Here is an 18,559-nt window from a genome sequence, read left to right on the forward strand (position 1 = left end):
GGAAACTGTTACACAACACCGCTACATCTTCCCCCTTTAAACAGATCAATAAAGTTACAACCAGGAACAGTACGGGAAGAGAACACAGAAGAGTCTTGGGTAAGGAAGCAAGAAAGATGGTGACAGCATTCAGGAAAATGATTGTTTTTATCTAAATATGATTTTAAACCAGTCAGTTGCCTCCTGAAATCCTTCTGGTTTTACATGGGCTTTGGCTGAAGCTGTTGGTAACTGTATATGCAAAATATCTAAGTAAGATTGTTATCAAGAGTAGTGTTAAATTACTCAATTTGTAAAACCACAATTGTGCGACTGGTTTGTAAATCCCCAGAGAAGTACATGCCGCACATCATATCTTTTCAGGGTCAGTGAGCAAGAACAGATTGGATTCGGGGATTAAGGAGGTTTTGTAAAATACTAACTGAAAGAGAGAGCAGAAACGCTGTTAATACTATTTAGTTGTACAACACCACAAAAATACTTCACCTTTGAATGGAAAGACCCAGAGGATGGGACCACTGGTCAGCTGACATGGACTAGATGTTCCACTGGTTGGGCTGAATCTGGCCACCTTGCTGCCTAATCCCGACCTGGAGCCACCACAGCACGAGTGTCAAATACTGGCAGAAGCCCATGGGTGGAGGGAAGTCCTCATCGAGGCTAACTTGTCTACAGACAGAAGCAGTTTTCTTCATGAATGTCAGAGATGAGTGGGTGCTGCCATGGTGGACAACACAAATGTCATCTGGGATGGCTGAACCTCTACCCCCTCAGCACATTGGTGCAGATGCCTTTGGCACAGCCCACATCCACGGGGCTATACACCAAGAAAAAAAACACAGAAAATCTTGGATCTCTTGGATGCCCTGATGAAGTCAGCAACTGTGAGTATTATTCATTGCCCAGGACATCAGAAGGGAAGAGACTCAGTGGCCCGGGGCAATAACCAGGCAGATCAAGTGGCTCGAGAAGTGGCTATGCAGGAGCCTATCCTGGTTATGGGCCTGCAAGGTACAGCCTCTGGGAACTGGGATTAGACTAAGGGATGATCTCACTTAGAATGTACAACAGAAGAGAAGGCCCAAATTGCTTAGAGGAGGAAGGACAATGGCACACTCGAGGGGAAAGCTATACTGCCCAGAGAGCAAAAAAAAAAAAAAAAGACCCACCTTGCCAAATGCACAAATGGACTCATTTAGGGGATAAAAAGCTTATCCGAGCAGTAATAGACCTTAGGTTTTTAGCCAGAGGGACAGTAGAACAGTGTAAGGTGTGTCAGCAAGTAAATGTTTATGCAGCCAAGAGCAAACAGGGCAAGAGACCTAGGGAGTTTATTGGGAAGTTGAATTAGCAGAAGTTAAGCCAGGAAAAAATGGTTACAAATACCTTCTAGTGTTTGTAGATACTTTCTCTGGATGGGTTGAGGCTTTCCCCACCAAGCAGGAAATAGCTACTATGGTAGCCAAGAAGATATTAGAAGAAATCTTCCAGAGGTTTGGAGTGCCCAAGGACAACAGTCCTGCTTTTGTTTCTAAGGTAAGTCAGGGATTGGCAAGGATATTGGGAACTAATTGGAAGCTCCATGCACACTGTTCCCAGAGCCCAGAGAGAATGAACAGAACCCTAAAATAGACCTTAATTAAATTGACCTTGGGGACCAGTGCTGACTGGGTGGTGCTCTTTCCCTTGGCCCTGTTCCGAGCCCGGAACACCCCCTACCATTTTAATCTAACCCCTTTTGAGATCCTGCTTGGTACCCTAACTCCCTTGGTATCCACTGGGCCCTACCTGGAGGTATCCCAAATCACTGATAGAAACCTATTCTTGAGGCTCCAAGCCTTTCAGTCAATACAACATGAGATTTGGCCCAAACTGTCTGCCTTACATGCTCCAGGAATGCCAGAGACCCCTCACCATTCCCAGACTGGTAACTGGGTCTACGTCCAGAGGCATCGGGCACAGTCGCTGGAATCCCGGTGGAAGGGACCCTCCCTGGTGGTCCTGTTATCCACTCAGACAGTCCTTATGGTAGACGGTATTGCAGCCCTGGTGAATACATCCCACATGAAATCTGCAGATGCCTCACTCCCCAGGGACTCCTGCTGCCTCCATATGATAGTCTGTCAAACCTGGACTGTGGTTTCTACTAGAACTGGAGTTGAGGTCGCCTTGCTGACGGCCTCCAAACCACTCAACACCTGGTGGCTCCACCTCACTTTTGACCTGTGTCAGCTGGCGGCAGGACTTTACTCATGGGACATCCCCACTCATGACGGGAGTGCTGGTGGAAGCAAATTGCCCATATGGGAAAAAGAGTGCTCTGGGCCGGGAGGGGGGGGTGATAAGATGTGCATTCCCTGCACAGAGGTGCCACTTGCAGTAGATCCCCCACTTAGACTTAATGGAAGAAACGGGACAGAAGTTCACCAATGTGGGGGTCCACACCAGTTTTATCGCACCGCCTGGGAATGCGAGACTACAGGAGACACCTACTGGAACCCCTCCTCCTCTTGGGACTTGATCACAGTAAAAAAAATTTACACTGCTGAGGGTCCCTACCAGGCACGAAGGGCATTGAGTTACTTTCTGTGCAAATGTTACCTATAACACAATAATCAGATTCACTCAGAAAGGCAAAGAAACAATGAGATGGCTAAAGAGAAAAGTTGGGGACTCAGGTTGTACAAATTGTGATATGATGGCCAAGATGAGAGAAGGACTAGCTAAACGGAAGAGGGAGAACAGTCAGGGTTGGTTCAAAGCTTGGTTTAACCCTTGGCTGACCACCTTGTTAAGACGCCTACTTGTTCTGCTATTGTTGACCTTTAGACCCTGCATATTGAACAAGTTTATAGCCTTCATAAAAGAGAAAATAGGTGCAGTACAGATGTTGGTCCTGCGCCAACAACATGAGACCCTGAGGACAGGACCTAAAAAAATGAGTTAGTCATCAGAGACCCCCGAGCATAGCTCCAAGATTGGAGCTTGTATAAGAAAAGGGGGTAATGAGAGACCCTAGTTCTTACAGAAGCATAAGAGCTATTAGGAGGCTTGGCCTGGTAGAAAGTAGGTAAGTTATGAGGACCCTAAGGGCTTTCGACAGTCTTACATCCACCGCCTCAGGTCAAGATTAGGCCAAGTACCAGCTTCCCATCTCAGGTCAAGGCTAGGCCAAGTTCCATTCTCCACCCACAGTTCTAGGGAGGAGCAGGGACATTCTTAAATCCATAGAATGTATTGACTGATACTCACCTGACCCTCTGGCCCCAGACAGAGCTCTAAGGCATGCCATAAAAGTTTAAACTGTAAACTTGCTGATGTAACCTGTACCTCTGAAAGTATAGAAACTTATTACAGCCATTCAGGATCGCCTTCCAGTCACTCGCCATGAGGGGCTGATTGAAGGTCGACCCCGATGCGCTGGAAAATAAACCCCTTGCGTTTGCATCGAACTCCATTTTCATGTCTCACTTGGTGGGCTCCCGGTAGTTGAGACTTACTTCGAGCCTTATAGTACTAGGTATGTAGATCAGTCTGGCCTTGAGCTCACAGAGATCCACCTGTCTTTGCTACTCAAGAGTTGGAAATGAGGGTGTGTGCCACCATGACCATCTGCATACTTCTCTAGATTCATAACCTCCCATGCCTTCACAGGCTGCAAATCGAGATTATAATACCTGCACCAAATATAAGGATTAAATGAAACAATTGGCCAAAGTTGCCGAGGCCCTTATAAGATCTGGAGCTCAGTGTGGTGCCCACTATTGTGTTGGATACAGTGCAGCGTATCACGGTTCTCTCTGTGCCGTTCAGTTGTTGACTGCTTTACCAGCGAAGAGCTGAGTACTGGCCCCATATTTGGTATTGCTATTCTAATAGCTCATCGCCTGTCTCAGTATTTTGTAAATATACACCTTACTCACTTGCCGACTGACTTAATAAAGGTCTGATGATCAATAGCTAGGCAGAAAAGGGAAGGGGACTTCCTGGCTGAGAGACGGTCTCTAGGAGAAGAAACAGAGGTGGGAAGATTTACCAGTGGGACGTGGAGGAGGTGGGAATTACAGGAAGTGAGAGCAAGATAACAAGGCTACGAGGAAGGACACGGACTGGATTAGTTGGGTTAATTAAATTAGGAGAGCTACGTGGGAGCTAGCCTAAACTAGGGCCTAAGCTATAATAAAATTAGGAAGTCTCTGTGTAATTTTTCATCTGCTGGCAGTATTATTGACCATTGGCAACTCTGCCAACATTTCCCAAGACTAAGCCCGGCCAAAATACTGTTTGCTACATGTAGCTTTTATTGTTTTATATGATGGCTAAATAGACCTCCCCATCTTCACTGGGTACTGCTTTTATCCATCTCTCAACCGCTGCTTGCACGTATTTCCTGGGATGAGTCCTGAGGAGATGTAGCCCCCGCCCCCGGAACACCTAAACTTTAATGTAGAAGAAGAATTTCAAAAGTAAGAGAGTCCACTTTTATTTGGACAGAGTTGTGCCAGGATTGGGAGAGATATTGATTCCAAAGTCAAACTAGGTCAAGTGCCCTACAGCCGGGGACAGCGGGGACAGGGGAGAACATGTTTCCACTATGCAGTAAAAAGAAATCACTATGCACCCCACAGCATGGGTTATCAACAAAGCTAGCATGCTGAGCGGAGGCACTTGATCAAAAGCAGAGTCTGTATTGCATTCTTTCGTGTATATGAAGCCCCAGAGCCGGCAGAACAAACCCAGCTGTCAGGATTGCAACAGGCTATGAGTAGGCAAGGAAGGGAGAACTCTTCTGGAGTCGTTAGGAGCGATCCGGCCTTTGATAGGTGTGCTGGTTACTTGGTGTATGCATTTGACCGAATGTGAATGGAAGCCTAAGTAAAATATAAAAAATAAATGGAAACCGGTGGCTGAGAAGATGGCGTGGAAGGGAGGTTAGAAGACCCAGCAGGCTTGATGCCTGAGAGGTACCCACTGAGAAGGGGGTCCCAGGGTATTGTAGAGTCAGCAGTGAAAGAGGAGGTGATTGAACAGTAAAGTCCCCCTCAATACTGAGTTGGCCAGCTGCGTTGCTGGTTCTCTGTGGTTTATGTTTGTTGTTGAAAGCCTTGTTGGCCTCTGTTCTCTTCTTCCTTCCATCACCACACGAAAGCTACAAGGGCCCTCAGCCGGAACCTGGCTGAGCTGTGTTTCACTGGGTTGAACACAAACACTCCAGCCAGGATTCTTCCAGCTCTGTGTGCTCCTTCTCCAGGAAACTGTCATTGCTAACCCAGCCCGTGAGGACAATCAAACCCCAAACAGTAAGAATGTCTGCAAGGTAAAGTCAAAGCATTTGCCTCCTTGGTTCAAGTAGTCGTACTGTGCCCTGAGACCAAGAGTGAAGCTCGTGTCTGTCAATAAGGATCAAGGATATAAAAAAAAATTTTTTTAAGGATTTTAAAAATAGGTTTTGTAGAAAAATGGAAAATACAGGATACTGTAGAGTGGGAAATATTTTTCATCTTTTATTGCTTGGAGGTAATTTTTATTACATTTTGTATATATTGTCATTGTAAATATTTATATTTACAATATTAGCATATTTTTTGATACATGAATGAAACATTTTAGGTAAAAGACAGGAAGTCCACATGCTCACAGATAGCACTAAAGAAACTAGGAACATTAAACTCATATACTTTCCCTTTTTTTATTGGTTATTTTATGTATTTACATTACAAAAGTTATTCCTTTTCCAGGTCCCTCCACAACCCCCATCCCATCCCCCCAATGCCCTGCCTCCATGAGGGTTCTCCCCAACCCAACTACGGACTCCCTCCTGCCTCCCTGCCCTGGCATTCCCCTACACTAGGGCATTAAGCCTTCACAGGACCACGGGCCTCTCCTCCCATTGCTGTCTAACAATGCCATCCTCTGCTACATATGTGGCTGGAGATATGGGTCGCTCCATGTGTACTCTTTGGATGGTGGTTTAGTTCCTGGGAGCTCTAGGATGTCTGGTTGGTTGATATTGCTGTTCTTCCTACAGGGCTGCAAACCACCTCAGCTAACGCAGTCCTTTCTCTAACTTCTCCATTTGAGACCCCTTTCTCAGTCCAATGGTTGGCTGCCAGCATCTGCCTCTGTATTTGTCAGGCTCTGGCAGAGCCTCTCAGGAGACAGCTATATCAGGCTCCTGTCAGCATGTACTTCTTGGCATCCACAATAGTGTCTGGGATTGGTGACTGCATGTGGGATGGATCCCCATGTATGGCAGTCTCTGGATGGCCTTTCCTTCAGTCTCTGCTCCACACCTTGTGTCTGTATTTCTTCCCGTATTTTGTTCCCCCTTCTAAGAAGTACTGAAGCATACACACATTTGTATTTCTTCTTCTTGAGCTTCATGTGGTCTCTAAATTGTATCTTAGGTATTCCAAACTTTTCAGCTAATATCCACTTATCAGTGAGTACATATTATGCGTGATTTTTGTGATTGGGTTACCTCACTCAAGATATTTCCTAGTTTGATCCATTTGGCTAAGAATTTCATGAAGTCATTGTTTTTAATAACTGAGTAGTACTACATTATGTAAATGCACCACATTTTCTGTATCCATTCCTCTATTGAAGGGCATCTGGGTTCTTTCCAGCTTCTGGCTATTATAAATAAGGCTGCAATGAACATAGTGGAGCACGTCTCTTTTTTATATGTTGGGGCATCTTTTGGGTATATGCCCAGGAGTGGGATAGCTGGGTTCTCAGGTAGTGGAATGTCCAATTTTCTGAGGAACTGCCATGCCAGACTGATTTCCAGAGTGGTTGTACCAGCTTGCAACCCCAACAACAATGGAGGAGTGTTCCTCTTTCTCCACATCCTTGCCAGCATCTGCTGTCACCTGAGATTTTTATCTTAGCCATTCTGACTGGTGTGAGGTGGAATCTCAGGGTTGTTTTGATTTGCATTTCCCTGGTGGCTAAGAATGTTGACTACTTCTTCCTTTCTTTCTTTCTTTCTTTCTTTCTTTCTTTCTTTCTTTCTTTCTTTCTTTCTTTCTTTCTTTTTTTTTTTCTTTTTTTCGGAGCTGGGGACTGAACCCAGGGCCTTGTGCTTGCTAGGCAAGCGCTCTACCACTGAGCTAAATCCCCAACCCCTGAATATTTCTTTAGGTGCTTCTCAGTCATTCGATAATCCTCAGTTGAGAATTCTTTGTTTAGCTCTGTACCCCAATTTTAATAGGATTATTTGGTTCTCTGCAGTCTAACTTCTTGAGTTCTTTGTGTGTATTGGATAGACACAAAGCCATTTATTGAATGTAGGATTGGTAAAGATCTTTTCCCAATCTGTTGGTTGCTGTTTTGACCTATTGACAGTGTCCTTTGCCTTACCAATATCATACAGTTTTTATGACTATTGCTCTGTAATACTGCTTGAGGTCAGGGATGGTGATTCCCCCCGAAGTTCTTTTATTGTTGAGAATAGTTTTTCCTATCCTGGGTTTTTGTTATTCCAAATGAATTTGCAAAACACTCTTTCTAAGTCTATGAAGAATTAAATAAGAATTTTGATGGGGATTGCATTGAATCTGTAGATTGCTTTTGGCAAAATGGCCATTTTTACTATATTAATCCTGCCAATCCATGAGCATGGGAGGTCTTTCCATCTTCTGAAATCTTCTTCAATTTCTTTCTTCAGAGACCTGAAGTTCTTGACATACAGACTTTCACTTGCTTGTTTAAACACTGAGATATTTTATATTATTTGTGACTATCGTGAAGGGTGTTGTTTCCCTAATTTCTTTCATAGCCTGTTTATCCTTTGAGTAGCAGAAGGCTACTGATTTGTTTGAGTTAATTTAATATCCAGCCACTTTGCTGAGGTTGTTTATCAGGTTTAGTAGTTCTCTGGTGGAATTTTTGGGGTCACTTAAGTACACTATCATATCATCTGCAAATAGTGATATTTTGACTTCTTCCTTTCCAATTTGTGTCCCTTTGTCTTCCTTTTGTTGTCTAATTGCTCTGGCTAGGACTTCAAGTACTATATTGAATAAGTAGGGAGAGAGTGGGCAGCCTTGTCTAGTCCCTGATTTTAGTGGATTGCTTCAAGTTTCCCTCCAGTTAGTTTGATATTGGCTACTGGTTTGATGTATATGGCTTTTACTGTGTTTAGGTATGGGCCTTGAATTCCTGATCTTTCCAGGACTTTTATCATGAAGGGGTGTTGAATTTCGTCAAATGTTTTCTCAGCGTCTAATGAGATGACCATATATTTTTTTCTTTGCATTTGTTTATATAGTGGATTGTGTTGATGGATTTAGGTATATTGAACCATGTCTGCATCCCTGGGATGAAGCCTACTTGATTATGTTGGGTGATCATTTTGATGTGTTTTTGGATTCAGTTTTCAAGAATTTTATTATTTTTGCATTGATATTCGTAAGGGGAATGGGTCTGAAGTTCTCTTTCTCTTTTGGGTCTTTATGTGCTTTAGGTATAAGTGTAATTGTGGCTTCATAAAATTAATTGGATAGTGTTCCTTCTGTTTCTATTTTGTGGAATAGTTTGGACAGTATTGGTAGTGAGTCTTCTTTGAAGGTCTGATAGAATTCTGCATGAAACACATCTAGTCCTGGGCTTTTTTTTGGTTGGGAGACTTTTAATGACTACTTCTATTTTTAAAGAATTTATGGGACTGTTTAGATGGTTTATCTGGTCCTGATTTAACTTTGGTACCTGATATCTGTCTAGAAAACAGTCCATTTCATCCAGATTTTCCAGTTTTATTCAGTATAGGCTTTTGTAGTAGGATCCCATAATTTTTTGAATTTCCTAAGTTTCTGTTGTTATGTCTCCCTTTCATTTCTAATTTTGTTAATTTGGATACTGTCTCTGTGCCCTCTAGTTATTCTGGCTAAGGGTTTACCTATCTTGTTGATTTTCTCAAAGAACCAGCTCCTGGTTTTGTTGATACTTTGTATATTTCTTTTTGTTTCTACTTGACTGATTTCAGCCCTGAGGTGCCATTATTTCCTGCCATCTATTCCTCTTGGGTGTATTTGCTTCTTTTTGTTCTAGAGTTTTCAGGTGTGCTGTCAAGCTGCTAGTGTATGCTTTCTCCAGTTTCTTTTTGGAGGCACTCAGAGCTATGAGTTTTCCTCTTAGCACTGCTTTCATTGTGTTGCATTAGTTTTGCTATGTTGTTCCTTCATTTTCATTAATTTTAAAAAGTCTTTAATTGCTTTCTTTATTTTTTCCTTGAACAAGTTATCATTGAGTAGAGAGAGTGTTGTTCAGCTTCCATGTGTATGTGGGCTTTCTGTTGTTTTTGTTGTTATTGAAGACCAACCTTAGTCCTTGGGATCTTATAGGATGCTTTTTTTCAATCTTCTTGTATCTGTTGAGGCCTGTTTTGTGACTGATTATATGTTCAATTTTGGAGAACATACCATGAGGTGCTGATAAGAATGTATTCTTTTGTTTTAGAATGAAGTGTTCTGTAGATATCTGTTGAGTCCATTCGATCATAACTTCTGTTAGTTTCACTGTGTCTCTGTCTAGTTTCTGTTTCCATGATCTGTCCATTGATGAGAGTGGTGTGTTGAAGTCTCTCACTATTATTGTGTGAGGTGCTATGTGTACTTTGAGCTTTAGTAAAGTTTCTTTTATAAAGGTGGGTGCCTTTGCATTTGGAGCATAGATGTTCAGAACTGAATGTTCATCTTGATAGATTTTTCCTTTGACCAGTATAAAGTGTCCTTCCTTATCTTTTTTGATAACTTTTGGTTGAAGGTCAGTTTTATTCGATATTAGGATGGCTATTCCAGCTTGTTTCTTGGGACCATTTTTTTGGTAAAAATTTTCCCAGTCTTTTACTCTGAGGTACTGTCTGTCTTTGTCACTGAGGTGAGTTTCCTGTATGCAGCAAATTGTTGGGTCCTGTTTAGGTATCCAGTCAGTTAGTCTATGTCTTTTAATTTGGGAATTGAGTCCATTGATATTAAGGAAAAGTTCTTGTTGCTTTCTGTTATTTTTGTTGTTAGAGGTGGAATTATGTTTGTATGGCTATCTTCTTTTGGGCTATTTGAAAGAAGATTACTTTCTTGCTTTTTCTAGGGTGTAGTTTCCCCCCTTGTGTTGGAGTTTTTCATCTATTATCCTTTGTGTGAAGATATTGTATAAATTTGGTTGTGTCGTGGAATATCTTGGTTCCTCAATCTATAGTAATTGAGAGTTTTGCTGGGTATAGTAGCCTGGGCTGGCATTTGTGATATCTTAGGGTCTGTATGACATCTGCCCAGGATTTTCTAGCTTTCATAGTCTCTGTTGAGAAGTCTGGTGTAATTCTGATAAAAATCCTTTATATGTTACTTTGCCTTTTCCCCTTACAGCTTTTAATATTCTTTCTTTGTTTTGTGGATTTGGTGTTTGACTATTATGTGATAGGAGGAATTTCTTTTCTGGTCCAGTCTATTTGGAGTTTGGTAGGCTTCTTGAATATTTATGGGCATCTCTTTCTTTAGGTTAGGGAAGTTTTCTTCTATAATTTTGTTGAAAAATTTTACTGGCCCTTTAAGTTGGGAATCTTTGCTCTCTTCTATACCTGTTATCCTTAGGTTTGATCTTCTCATTGTGTCCAGGATTTCCTGTATGTTTTGGGCTGGGAGCTTTTTGCATTTTACATTACCTTTGATGGTTGTGTCTATGTTTTCTATGGTATCTTCTGCTCCTGAGATTCTCTCTTCTATCTCTTGTATTCTGTTGGTGATGCTTCTTGCATCTATGACTCCTTTCCTAGGTTTTCTATCTCCAGGGATGTCTCTTTTTTTGATTTCTTTATTGTTTCTATTTCCATTTTTAGATCCTTGATGGTTTTGTTCAATTCCTTCACCTATTTGGTTGTGTTTTCCTGTAATTATTTAAGAGATTTTTGTTGCCTCTTTAAGAGTTTCTACTTGTTTATCTGTATTTCTTTAAGGGAGTTATATATGTCCTTCACAAAGTCCTCTAACATCATCATGAGATGTGATTTTAAATCCTCATCTTTCTTTTCCAGTGTGTTGAAGTATCCAGGACTTGCTGTAGTGGGAGAACTGGATTCTGATGATGCCAAGTAGCCTTGGTTTCTGTTGCTTAGGTTCTTGAGCTTGCCTCTCGCTATCCGGTTAACTCTAATGCTATTTGCCCTTTGCCGTCTTTGACTTCAGCCTGACCCTCCTGTGATCCTGGTTGTGTCAGAACTCCTTAGAGTCCAGTTGTCTCTGTGAGCCTATGATTCTGGCATCCTGTGATCCTCAGATCCTGGTTGTGTCCAATCTCCTGCAGTTGAGCTTCCTCTGTGATCCTGTGATCCTGTGATCTGTGATCCTGGGTGTTTCAGAGCACCTCTCATCCTGGGCTTGTTAGAGCACATGGGAGTCGGGCTTCCTCTGGATGTTATGGGGCTGGGTCTGGTTCAGACTGGAAGGGACCAGTGCCCCTAGCTGGGTGGGAGTTCCTGTGCCCCTGGATCCTGGGGCACCCAGTTACTCTGGGTGTTGGGGTAGGTATAGGTGCTGTGGCCTCTCCTGTGATCCTGGGTGTTTCACAGCACCTGGGAGTCGGGCTGCCTCTGGGTGTTGTAGGAGTGGGTGCAGAACCAGCGCCTAAAGTCTGCTGGGGCACTGGTTCGTGCTTTTCTCTTCTAAGGAAGGGATTTACACTTGTTTTCTATCCAGCAGGCTGGGAATGGATGTGGTTTAATTGCCCTGTTATCTTTATTATCCATAGAGCCAGGCCGTGCTCGAATCTCCCATTCTTATGAGAGATGACCCATGTACTTTGGAAAAGAACCTATTTTTCTTGTTACAAACCCCTTCTCCCCAGACCATCATCCTGAGTACTGTTTCTCTGTCAGCAGAGCCTACTTTTGTGGAGGATGAGGTCACGTGTACTCCGCAAAGGAACTTCGATTTAGCCACGGCTTAAATGTGTTACCATAATTGCCATGAAGAACCCCCTTCCAAAGATACTCAGTGCTTAACTATGTTAAAAAGAAACTGCTCAGGTCAGACTCCGGAAGTTTGCTCACTGAGTCACACTGAGCAGACTTTCTTCTCCTTGCCTCTCAGGGTCACTTTCCCAACTGGCTGTGATGCTTGGCATCTTGGCTATGATACCCATAATTGAACGTTTTTCATGCTGTTCTCCCATAAGTCATTTTAAACTAATATATATGGTTTGCATCATTAGCCTTTCCTTGTAAATGCCCAAATAGAAAACGTGTCAGGCTGCGGGGGCCATGTGCACTGTCAAAATATATGTAGTTCTGTACATAGAGTAGGGAAGCAGCCATCAACCATACATAGGTGAATGACCATGGTTAGATTCCAGTAAAATAGAGAAAGAGGCAGGACTAGCACCTGGCCTCCAAGCTATTATTTGCACACTCATGGGCAGGTGGATACATAGATGTAAGTACACATACACATTCTAGCCAATAGTTAGCAGAATTTCAAAACTGTTCTAACCAACCATCTACCTGCTGATAGTGTTTTCAGCTAATACTGTGTGCTCTGTGCACACCTTCCAGGCAACTGGTCTACCCTTCACCTACCTGCAGCTCCATCTTCACTATGGCTTTGGCTTACATTTTTCTGAGAGTTGTTGATGTTCACTATCTTTTATGTACTTTTTGGCCACTCACGACGATTCCATAGGTAGCTATTCAGGTCCTTTCTCCAGTTTTGAATTCGGTCCTTTTATTGGCATTGACTTGGCGCTCCTTCCTTATTCTGAGTATTAATTGCTTATCAGACATCTTTTCTCCCATTCTCAGTAGGATATATTAGTGTCCTCTAGCTACACAAAATTCTAATTTCAATAACATTCAATTTTTTTCTTTCATTGCTCACTTTTTGGCATCATCCTTGAGAAGTCAGTAATCAATGCAAACCCTTATGTGCCTTCTATCAGTCTTCATCATTTTAGCTCTAAAAGTCTTTAATGCATTTTCAGTTATTTTTTATGTTTGGCAGGAGAGTCTAAGGCGGTGTTTCTCGGCCTTCCTAGTGCTGGGACCCTTTAATACTGTTCCTCACGTTGTGGCGACCCCCAATATAATTTGAAAATGGGCATTTAGCCAGTTCTGTGGTCTCCTTGTTGATTGTCAGAGGCCAGCAGTTTGACAGCTTATGTGTGTGCTAGTTTGTTCATTCCATGGCACACATGTGGAAGTCAGAGGGCATCAGGTGGACGTCAATTCTCTACATCTGTGGGTCCTCAGGCTCGAACTCACCCGACTTGACAGTAATCATCTTTTCCTGTTGACCCATCTCAATGGCCCTCAAAAGGAAGCTTCACTTTTTTTCCTTGCTTTCTATAGGTTTAGCTATCATCTATGTAAAGACATTATCAATTTCCCCAGTGATTTCATCTTTCTCCATTGGTTAAGTTATTAGTGGCATCTCCATTGAGTAACTCTGAGCTGTGCATCTCTGACATGCCCAGCAAACATTTATCTTTTTCAAGTTAGGCAGTCTTGAGGTGAAGTGTGGGGGATGGAAGCACATGTTGGTAAGCCCATTATACTGAACAGGGCTTCCAGCCTGGGTGTGTGTGTGTGTGTGTGTGTGTGTGTGTTTTAATTTTTTATTTTTATGTTTATGGAATGTATATTCTGTCTGCATGTACAACTTGACCCAGAAGGGCATCAGATCCATTATTGATAGTTGTGAGTGTTCGCTTTGGCAGCACATATACTAAAATTGGAACGATAGTTGTGAGTCTCCATGTGGTTGCTGGGAACTGAACTCAGGACCTCTGGAAGAGCAGCCAGTGCTCTTAACCCCTGAACCATCTCTCCAGCCCTGGGCAATGGTGTTTTAGGTAGCTCCAGCAGCAGGCTTCTCACTACCTCATTCACAGGACAGCTGTTGTGGTGCAATATGACCTTGAACACCCTTTTCTACCTTTGAGCCTAAGTATCGTTGGTGTAATTTAATCTTAAGACAAGTGGAGAATGGCCAACGTCTTTAGTGTTCGTCTCAGTATACATCAGCAGGTCTCTCAGGTCAGCTCGCTGATTAGCAGTGAGATACAGTGACTTGGCATCTAGTGTGACATCAGTCAGCCTCAAGTGGTAGAGAGTGGGGTAAAATGGCAGCTCATCCATGGCCAAATGTAACAGGGGTAGGGTGAGGCCCTGGTTACGTTATTAAAACGAGCAGTTCTCATTTATTAGAAAAAAATTTCTATACTAGGAATCACTTCTCTAGAAGTTTCTGAAAAAAAAAAAACACAGTGGAAACAACCCATGTGTGTATCAAATTGGTGTTCAAAAATGTGGAAATGGTGGTAAGAGGGGCCTTTGAAAATGTTGTTTGAGTTTGACATTGTGATTGACAGCTGCTTTATTCTCAACGGCTTCTGAGTTCAAACGCTTGGAGAATCTCTTGAGTTCAAGTCCATTTTGCACAAGAAGCCAAGGTTCTCCCTTTGAAATGTTGCCAGTTGTAGCTTTAATAAACAAGCTGTGATTATGGTCTTGGAATTATGACAAGAAAGGTGGCAAAGTTCAGTCGGTGGAAACAATCAAGGTCCAGCTGCAACACTTATGAATTTTTGAGAGGACAGAGTTAGGCAGGGCCAGGCTGACTCCATGACAGGTTGCAAACTGGCAGTTTGGGAGAGTTTTGGCAGTTTGTTTCCCAGAAATGAGAACCTGGATCCAGGAACCTGTGGTCAGCCAACCACAGCCATGGGCAGCCAATCTGAGAACAACTTGTCATCTGGCCCAATATAAGAATAGGTAGCTAGAATGAGTAATCAACCCCCTGGGAAGTGTCCAGAGCTTAAGAAATTGTAGAACCAGTCAAACCCCTAGAGATAGAGTTAGCCAATCAAGGCAAAAGGGTGCATCCCTCCCTGGAATTCCACTGGCAATAAAAGCTAGGCCTGCAAGTCCACCAGAGGACTCCATTCCCAAATGGGGAGACTGTGACACGCAGGAAATTCAGCCAAGCACACGCTCTTTCCTTTTGCACACTATCTAAGTCTGGGGTATCATTCTTCGGAATTTCTTGGACCCTAATCTCATGAATTTGGTTACCCCCACTTTCTTGACTTTCTTGTGTCACAGTTTTGGGAAAACTAAAGACTACGTATCAGAGACTATATGTAAAATGCTATGCCTCACTAATATGCCACATTCAAATCAAATGTTCATTTTACAGGTGTGTAATCCATTGCTCTTCCCAGGGAGTAGTTTTATGCTTCTGATATTTATATGTGTTTTATTAGAAGATGATGAAGAGTTAGCTGTGATGTTGGGGAAGTATCTGAAACTGCTTAAAATCCAAACAGGTTAGTAAGGACTCCTGAGTCTGAGACAAATGCCTTTACAGTACACGGATGATGTAGTAGCCCATGTGGGCATGGTTGCTTTGGACTCCCTAGTCCTCCAAGTTCCGTGGTGAGGGACACTGAGGATGCCACAAAGGTACTGATTGCATCTCCACTGGGTGACTCTGAACCCTGCATCCCTGTCATGCCCAGCAAATACATGCTAAGAGGGACGCTGAGGGCCCATGCTGGGATGCATTTTGGATGAAACGAAATCAAGGCCTAACTGTGGTTCTACTAAAATGTTGAAAAGGAACCAGTCCAGTGACAGTTTGCCCATGGAAATAATCACCTCCCTGTTTCCTGGACCCCATTGCTGGTTAGCGATCTCATCTTTTTCTTTTTTTTTTTTTTTCTTCAGAGCTGGGGACTGAACCCAGGGCCTTGCGCTTGCTAGGCAAGCGCTCTACCACTGAGCTAAATCCCCAACGCGCGATCTCAACTTTTCAGTACATGACTTGGCAGCTGTGTTAGCTCTGTTTCCGTTGCCGTGTAACAATATCATGACCAGGGCAACTTAGAGAAGAAAAGATTTATCTGCTTGGCAGTTCCAGAGGGGTAAGAGTATGTCAAGGGGAAACACGAGAGCAAGCAGCAGGCATGGAAGCAGGAGCAGAAAGCTGAGGGCTCGTCTTGAACTGCAAGCGCGCAGCAGAGAGTGAACTAGAAACGCACGTCTTTAACGCAAAGCCCACCCCCGTGCGCCACGCTTCCGCTCCAATAAGACCACACCTCCTAAGCCTCTCCCAACGCCACCACCAACTGGGATCCGAATGTCCAGGAAGCGGAACATCTCTTTCAAACCACCACAGTAGTTCGAGGTGAGTTGGCGCTGCCTGTCGTCAGCAGGGCTTTCTCTATCTCTGGTGTGCAGCACTCAGGTTCCAGGTGAACAAAGATGTCTTCCTGTCTCTCGGGAGATAAAATGTCGAGGAAGTTAAACGTCATCATGTTCCATCGCCTCTAACAGAATGGCGTGATTATCTGGAGTGAATGAAGGCTCTTTGCAAGTCTACGGTCACAACGGTCTCTGAACAGAACACCCCATAAAAGGGGAGCTGAGCGCACTGTGAAAACAGGCACGGAAGCGACACTCCTCCACCCCCCAGTGTGGTGGGGATGGGTTGTACAAATCTGCCAGTGACACTAGTGGAGACTTTCATCTAGTTTCTGTCTAGTCCTGGCGCTGGGACTCTCAGGCACACTACTCCATACTGACTCTAAAATCAGCAACTGAAATAGAAGCGTCTCACCAAGCATGGACGACAACCAACTTTTCCATGGCCACTCTCACTTTCCTTCTGAGTTTGTTATTCTCAGGAGCCTTGCACACAGATCTGGCATGCGAAGCTTCCTTTGGGCTCTGCAGTGGAGGCAGCTTAAGAAGAGAGCAGGGAGTCCAGAACAGTCTACTACCACCAAGTCCTTCTTATAGCGCTGGGAGAACTAAATGCTTTCACAGGAAGCCCACCAGGAGCTTCCTACCAAGAAAACAAAAGAACCAACGGGCCTGTTAGTGGAAGCTCCTGGCTACACCTAGTTCAACAGACAACTTGTATCAGTATCACACATTCTAGACAAGCACAGGCTGAGGCTAAGGCTGCCACATCGGCTTGCCTGTGATCCAAACGGGATGGTCATCGCTGGGATTGAAAGACCAGCGGGGTGGGGAAGACCCCCACTCAAATCTGGAGACGACGCAACCCCCAAGAACCCACGAGAAACCAGTCTTAATGTAATGAACAAGAGGTGTATTTGAGAAACCAGAGCTCTGGGGACGACACGTATCTCACACAGGAGACAGAGGAGTCGACCCCGAGCCCAATTAGGGGAAGGGATTTATAGGGAAAACTACATAGGTAGTTGGCAACAGTCACACAAAGCAAAGCAATTCACTGGTTCGTTTACATTGGCGCACATGATCTAGCTTGAGCTCAGTCCAACTCCAGGCCACTCTGCCTCTGGGGCAAGCTGACCCCAACTCTTTTTCCTCAGGACTGGTAAGTCAGGCCTTAATGAGGCCAGATGTCTTACGTTCGGCCGGCCTTATCGAGGCCAGGTGGTCTATGGCTGGACTATTTCCCCATAATATGTGATGTTATTCTTTTGTGAGTGCACTGGCCCTCACAGCAGGGACAGTGGGGGATGGTTTAAAAATCTTTATTCTTTCAGGATGAGCTTCCCAGCCAGCCTGACAGAGTTGGCAGAGGATCTGTGTGGGTCTTCGCTCTATCACTTTCAGCACAGGGACAAAGGCTGCACCACACCCAGCAAACCCACCTCTAAGTCTATCTCTTACCTGGCTCCCCTCATCCCATTGGGCTGCTCTTACTTCAAGTTCATCAGGGAGTCCAAAAAGTAACCTCCTGAAACCTGCCTTGGACGTGACTAGGTGTCCAGTTGAGGTCATTATGCTGGGGGCTCCTGCTGTGACATTTCCTGCAGAACTGGGGGGACAGAAAAGAACCTCCTTGTATTGAGGGATCAGTGAGCTTGTTTCTGTGAACAGCGATAATCACAATCTAGGATTGTATAACTGATTTTCTTCCACCCATGAATGTTCTAATGTTTTAACCTTAAAATGTATTGGTAGGAGAAATAATAAATTTTAGTTTACTTTACAGTTCCTTTAATTGAAGTTTATCCTTATTTTTAAAATGATGTTTGAAGGAAGTAATTCTTTGTACTTTTAAATTTTATGTGCATTGGTGTTCTTCTTGCCTGTATATCTGTGTAAGGGTGTTAGATCTCTTGGGCCTGGAGGAGGAGGAGGAGGAAGAGGAGGAGTGGTTGTTTCAGATAAGACAAATGCTATGTGTTCTGCCATGTAGGTGCTGGGAATTGAACCTGGGCCCTCTGGAAGAGGAGCCAGTGCTCTTAACTGTTGAGCCATTTCTTCAGCTACTCCAACCCCTGTATTTTTAATATGTACTCTAAAAAAAAAAATGGAAGAAACCCTGACACCTATTTTGAAAGGCTTCCAACATCACCGGGATTTATTAGGCAGATACAGCTTTAGGCATTTGTAGGTCAGAAACCAAGTAAACACATACTCTTCTGAATAGAAACAAAAATTAGTTTTAATTGCCAACCAGGGACTTAAATTTAAATAAATTCAAGTAAACAAGTCATATTTTGTAGTGAGAATTTTGGTTTCCAGTTATGTTACATGAATGGTTTTTGTTTTAATCCCAGGTGTGGC

The 18,559-nt window shown here is 43.5% G+C and overlaps 1 long non-coding RNA gene across 4 annotated transcripts in view; it reads left to right on the forward strand.

Moving 5' to 3' along the window:
• Nucleotides 1-17,978, forward strand: part of LOC134485686 (uncharacterized) — a 21,852-nt gene extending 3,874 nt beyond the window's left edge. Inside the window, exons 3-5 of one of the 4 annotated variants that reach the window (XR_015676935.1) lie at nucleotides 364-884; nucleotides 1,426-1,536; nucleotides 1,895-3,452. This is a non-coding gene — a long non-coding RNA (uncharacterized LOC134485686). Of the gene's footprint in view, nucleotides 1-363; nucleotides 885-1,402; nucleotides 1,537-1,894; nucleotides 3,453-15,718 lie in introns of those variants that run through there. The other 3 variants (XR_015676933.1, XR_015676939.1, XR_015676940.1) reach the window with 3 other exon arrangements.
• Nucleotides 17,979-18,559: the final 581 nt, after the last annotated feature.

The sequence above is a fragment of the Rattus norvegicus genome, chromosome 2 (assembly GCF_021556685.1).
Source record: "Rattus norvegicus strain SHRSP/BbbUtx chromosome 2, alternate assembly SHRSP_T2T, whole genome shotgun sequence".
Classification (NCBI taxonomy): domain Eukaryota; kingdom Metazoa; phylum Chordata; class Mammalia; order Rodentia; family Muridae; genus Rattus; species Rattus norvegicus.